The following is a 6,714-nucleotide window of genomic DNA, read 5'->3' on the forward strand; positions in this document are numbered from 1 at the left end:
ATCGTCACTTCCATTAAAAAAAACACAATTTGTGCTGTTGTCATCCTCCTTTCTCTGACATTTTGGATTACCAATTGTTGAATCATCCTTTTTTTTAAACTTTGTTTTCCACCTGATTTGAAAGGTTTTAGGTAAATCACTTAGTAATATTTGATTTTTACTCTTCCGGATGAGTTCGTATTTTCCAAACAATTGCACACTTTTAACTCAAAGTGAATTGTGCATAACAAAATCATTCTGCTTCTTTACATTGTGAAATGTTTGTGTTCAGTGATTCTGGCAACATAAAGAGAAACTGTTTTAGTGAGAGCCAGGTAAAGACATCAGAGTTTGCTATTTCTGAAACTGGACAATACATTGCATCTAAGAAGAAAATTCCAGCTTTATTCAGATTATAAATAATTTACATACTGCACCTAAAAGGAAAAACTATTTCAGAACATTTGATTTTTTGCAATAATTTAAAATGATAACTATATTCCTTTTATATATTTCCTCATAAAATTACATGTTAATTTCAAAACACCGATTTCACATTACTGCTGGCATTCATCTCAATAAAAAGCCATATACTGCTGATGTTTTGATTCATTTTGTGAAAGATTATTCAGGGTTTCACGTTTTTCTGATGTGTCTTTAATAATTGGAATAGAAAAGAAGTTTGATTATATCTAGACATTTTATGACACCAATTTTTGTTGTTGGAGTAGAATATTGATCAGTCTTGAATTTAAAGAATTCTTTTGAGTTGTTTATTATTTCCAACAATTCAATTCTACATTTGAACAGTCAAGTATGTAATTCAGTATAGAACCTTCTATTCTGGAGTAGAAGTTCAGTGGAGTAAGCATCATTTTAGCTTGTGGTCAGCTAATAAGATAGCATGCCTAAGGATCTTGCAGCAGGGTGTGACAAGATATCAGTGGAATTCAGAGGGTTGAAGGTCTTAGATTAGATTACTTACAGTGTGGAAGCAGGCCCTTTGGCCCAACAAGCCCACACCGACCTGCCGAAGCGCAACCCACCCAGACCCATTCCCCTGCATTTACCCCTGCACCTAACACTACGGGCAATTCAGCATGGCCAATTCACCTAACCTGCACATTTTTGGACCTGGGAGGAAACTGGAGCACCCGGAGGAAACCCACGCAGACACAGAGTATGTGCAAACTCCACACAGTCACCTGAGGTGGGAATTGAACCCAGGTCTCTGGCGCTGTGAGGCAGCAGTGCTAACCACTGTGCCACCGTGCTGCCATTTTTAAAGGGCATAAAGATAGCTCTCATTTTCTGCCTGCCAATAATTTGCTGGACATTTGGTCTTGCAGCTGCATTTGTACTCTTTTCATCTGTCTCCCATTATGGATTCTCTGACCTCTTGCCAGTTCCCCACCAACCATCACATGCAGCTCCCTCACCTGGAGTGTCTGAATACAGATGGAGAGTGAAGAGTGGCCACACAGTTTGGTTACACTTCCTTGCAGTTTTTCCTTCAGCCCAACTGGGAAAGCAGGGCAGATCCATTTCCCAGGGAATACAGCAATGGTAGGAATCCCTCTTGACTGACCAAGGCAGCCAAGATTTAGGTGGCAACAGATGTCACCAGCCATGGAACCCGTAGAAGAGCTTGTTTAAGCACATTTCCAAACTGGCAAAATCTATCAGTTGGAAGGACAAAGGGAGCAGATGCATGACATACAAGATCCCTTCCAAGCTACTCACCATCTGCTTTGGAGCTATGTTGCCCTTCCTTCACTGTGGCTGGTTGAAAATCGTCAAACTCACATCTTATTCACTCATGGGATGTGAATGTCACTAACTGGAACAGCATGTGTTGCCCATTTCTAATTGCCTTTTAGAATATTGGTGAACTGCCTTCTTGAACCACTTAAGTCCATTTGCTATAGGTAGACCCACAATGCCATTAGGGGAATAATTTCACCTCCAAAACCCATTTGGGAGGGGAACAACTCTGTCCAGCTTGCTGCCTTGTAGCGTGAACATCTCCTTAATAAAATCTCTTGTTTCAAATACTGTGGATTCTAGTCCTTCTTGAAATGTAGTAAAGATCACTTCTATCTTGTAGGAGAAAGGCAGCAGATACACAGCAGATACAAAGGAGTTTCTGCAGTGCATCTTGCAGATGATACAAACTGCTGCTGTTCAGTATCCAGTAGTGGAAGGAATAGATGTTTGTGTATGTGATGCCAATCAAGTGGGCTGCTTTGTCCTTGATAATGTCAAGATTCTTGAGTGTTGATGAAGCTTCACCCATCCAGACAAGTGGAGAGTATTGCATCACACTCCTGACTTGTGCCCTGTAAATGGTGGACTGGTCTTTGCATGGCAGGAAGTGAGTTACTTGATGCAGGATTTCTAGCCTCTGACCTGCTCCTGCAGCCACTGTATTTATAAGGCTTGTTCAGTTATGTTTCTGTCAAAAGGTGTGTTGCTGGAAATGTACAGCTGGTCAGGCAGCATCCAAGAAGCAGGAGAGTTGACATTTCAATTATAAGCTCTTCATCAGGGCTCTTCATCATACTTGTGATGAAGAGCTAATGCTTGAAATGTCAACTCTCCTGCTCCTCAGATGCTGCCTGACTGGATGTACATTTCCAGCACCACACTTTTTGACTCTGATCTCCAGCATCTGCAGTCGTCATTTACTCCCAGTTCAGATTCTGGTCAATGGTAGCCACACCTAATGGCATTGTGGATGTACCCTCACACCAAGGACTGTAGTAATTTAAAAGGCAGCTCACCACCACCTTTTCAAGACACTTTGTGATGGACAATGAATGCTGACCTAGCTGGCAAGACCCATACACCATGACTGAATTAAAAGAAGCCACCTTCCTCATACCCCTTCTCATCAAGGAGTCAGAGAGGTGCCATCAATCACTGTCAGTAAGGAGAATTGACAGCCAGGGGCTTTGACCGAGGGAAAAATACTCTACTTCTCTGTCAGTGACCCTATCATTCACCTCCAGAAGGTGAGCTCAAGGAGGGTGCAATTTCAGAGGGCCCTCAGCAAGCCTGAGCCCTCTAGATCTCAGATGACCAGAATACAGCTGTCAAAGTCAGTTCTGACAAAGGTGCATAACATTTCACAGTGCCTGCAGCTGAGTCTTTGCATGGCTTGCTGGTGCTGCATGACAAGAGTTCTCTACAAGGCATTTCCCCCATTTGGAGAATGTGTTGTGAGGTAAGCATGCATCCCTGCAAAATTGAGTGCCTGTGGATTCTAATGTAGCATGCATTTGGGTTTGCTTGTTCCCAGACTTGCAGCATTTTTCTTTCTAGACACTAAAAGCCATGGGAAAATGCAACATTATGAAGGCAGTGTCCAAGTCCTGCTAACACTCAAGTCACAATATTGCCTGAGTAGCACACCAGCACAAGTGGGCTGCATTCCATTTCAGATTGGCCCACATGAGGATCACAATACAGCTGTTTAATGTGAAACTTAAAATTTAATTTGGCCACAAAAACATTCACACATACTGTGGAACTGTGACCTCCCAGCCAATAGAGAATCATTACCCACTGTAGAGATGTGGTAGTAGAGATGTTGTGATGCCTCATTCACAAATTGGAAACTGGTGGTGATAAGATTATTATGCCTTGTCACACCGTTTCCTTGGCTTTAATCACTGCATTTACAAGATCCACTCCCTCACCAACAGCATCATCTTCTTGTCTTTCCTTATCAGATGAGACATTGGGCTCTTCCGTCTCCCCCACAGCAAAATCATTTCCCTTTGCTGTGTGAGGTTGCACAGGGTGAAGCAAGTCAAAATGATCCTGAACACTTCTTCTGGTGTGTACTGAAGCACTTTGCCAGAGCAGACCAAGCAGCAAAACCTCGTTTTAATGGTACAATGTTGAGAAATGGGTAGCATTGTGCTCTTTGCACTGGTGTCATCAGGCAAGCTGTCTGTGAGTATCCTCTGTAATCAATGAGGAAACGCTGCAGGTCTTGAAGTGCAGCAAATGTTTATGGCACTGACAATTTGTTCAGGATGTAGAGAGAGGGTAGTGACAGCTCCTTGGACAGCCTACACATGCCTTGAAGGACTTGTTTCGTGTAATCACAGATCAACTGCACATTCAGAGTGAAACCCCTTTCTGTTAATGAATGCTGTTGGCTGAACCCTCTCAACACCAAACGTGTTCAGTCAGCGGTCTCTGCCTTGTGGGAATTCTATGATCGCAACAAACATCACAGCTCTAGTTGCTTGGTTCATCTGAATAGAGTATCTGTCACTTCTCAAATGCATTTATGAGTGTCAGATTAGGATATCCCACAAAGGCCCAGTTTACCCTTGGAAAGAGCCACTGGCAAGGAGGTTCAATGTCACTACCAATGTCTATACTACTGGTACTGGATTGCCTCCCAGTCCTAGTGGATGCTGGTCTTCTTGAAGGAACTGGCTTATGGCAGTGACACTGATCTCTGACATTCTAAGCTGCCTCTGAGACAATGTGCCACACTGCGGTGTATACTATTGAGTGTTTATACTCTCTGTTGCACAGGCATCTGCTATGTGACCTTTTGTATCCTCTTTTCAAGTTCTGGCAGCTGCTTTGCCTGACCTTGAGCCACCCTCCATCAGTTCCTCTGCACTTGCACCATAGCTATTTAAAATTCTGAGTTGACTTGCCCACCATCTAACAGAGGATTATCTATGAACAGATTGCAGGGCATGACCTGCCTACTACATCCTTTGAAGGCCTTCCTCATACCCTGATCACCTCTGTCCAATGGGAAACTCTACATTGTCATCCACCCATTCCCTGTGATCAATGCTATCCTGGAATTACTGTATCTCTCAATCTTCTCAAGCCTCATTCGAATACCCATGCTTTAACCTCAGATCATTTTACCCACCCTGTTATCAGCCGTGACCAGCTAACACAGACACTCAAGGTACCTAACAGTACTGTGTCATTGTGCTACAGCCCCCAAACCCTTCCCCATTGCCCCTTAATCTGTCATCCGTCATCCCATGCCCTCTCCCTGTCATCCCTGAACTTCTCTCAGTTACCATGACTCTCATGGCTATGGGAATACTATTATCAGTACTTCTCTTGCTCTTCCAAAAGACATTCTGGACCTGAGATTTCTAATATGGTATTGTTCTGCATGGTCCTCCCCATTATTCTCCCTCTGTTCCCTACCCCGCAGTACTCTCCAATGCACTCATTGTATTGTAGAGTCATAATGTGATACAACATGGAAACAGACCCTTTGGTATAATCAGTCCATGTCAAACATAATCCCAGAGTAAACTAGTCCCACCTGCCTGTGCTTGGCCTATTTGCTTCCAAATATTTCTTATTCACATACTTATCTAAAAGTCTTTTAATCATTGTAACTGTATCTGCATCTACCACTTCCTCTGAAAGTTCATTCCACACACAACCACTCTCTGTGTAAATTGACCTTCAGGATGTTTATAAATCTTTCTCCTCTCACCTTAAAAAATAAGCCCCCTCGTCTTGAGAATCCCCACTGTAGGAAGAAGACATCTGCCATTCACCTTATCGATAGCCCTCATGATTTTATAAAACTCTATAAGTTCACCTCTCAATCTCCTATGCACCAGTGAAAAAGGTCTCAGCATATCCAGCCTCTCCTTATAACTCAAAGCCTGCATTCCCAACAGCAGCCTTATAAATATCTTCTGAACCCTCTCCAGCTAAATAAGATCCTTCTTATAATAGGAAGATCAGAACTGCACACAATCAACACTTTTCCTTCCTTCCCCCATGCCTCAGTAAGCAGTATCTTCCCTTCAGCAAATACCCTCCTCCAGATCCACGTTTACTGGGATCTCAGTGAAAGAAGACCTGTGGATCAATGTTGCTGTGATCACAGTGTAACCATAGGCAGGAACACATCTGGCCACGGTTCTGATTCAGTTTGCTCGTGACTATGAAGTTATCCTCTTCAGAAACAAAAACAGAAATTGCTGGAAAAATTCAGCAGGTCTGGCAGCATTTGTGAAGAGAAATCAGAATTAACGTTGCGGGTCCGGTGACCCTTCCTCAGAACTCTGTTTGATTTCACAGATGCTGCCAGAACTGCTGACCTTTGTCAGCAACTTTTGTTTTTTTTATTGATTTACAGCATCCATAGTTCTTTTCAGTTTTATTTAGTTGACCAATTGTATTCACTTTTAACTCCATCCAATAAAAAACTCTTTTCCCACTTTGAGGGATTGCTTAAAGACTAACAGAATGTTGTGCATTTTCTTTAAATATACTCTCTGGTGACCCATCAACTTTTGCCCATCACCTTTGTGATGGGAATTAAATAGGAATTTGTAAAAAAAGACATTACAACAGGAGGCAGATGACACCTAACAAGCTCGGACTATATTGCACATTTTAGCAGGCAGGAACTTTGCCCAACCTAAGGCCTGTATCAGCCTTGGGAGCACACTAGAGAGTTTAAACAGTTTTCAGGACAAGACAAAGACCTAGGATGAAAGATTTCTGTTTATTGAACAAGAGTGAAATGTAAACAATGTATCCATGTGTGATCGCAGAGGCTATAGGTTGATCATTTTTGATATAGACAGACATGGATAGGACAGAGTTACAGACAAAATTTTGATTAGCCAGTCAGACTCTAGGTCTGAGGTTGTTTGAATAAATAGGAAGTTAATCTGCATGTGTAAGGCCTTCTGTGGTCCATATAAGAGAATG

The sequence above is a fragment of the Chiloscyllium plagiosum genome, unplaced genomic scaffold, assembly GCF_037043375.1.
Source record: "Chiloscyllium plagiosum isolate Xiang-an unplaced genomic scaffold, Cpla_swu_hap1 HiC_scaffold_7, whole genome shotgun sequence".
NCBI lineage: Eukaryota > Metazoa > Chordata > Chondrichthyes > Orectolobiformes > Hemiscylliidae > Chiloscyllium > Chiloscyllium plagiosum.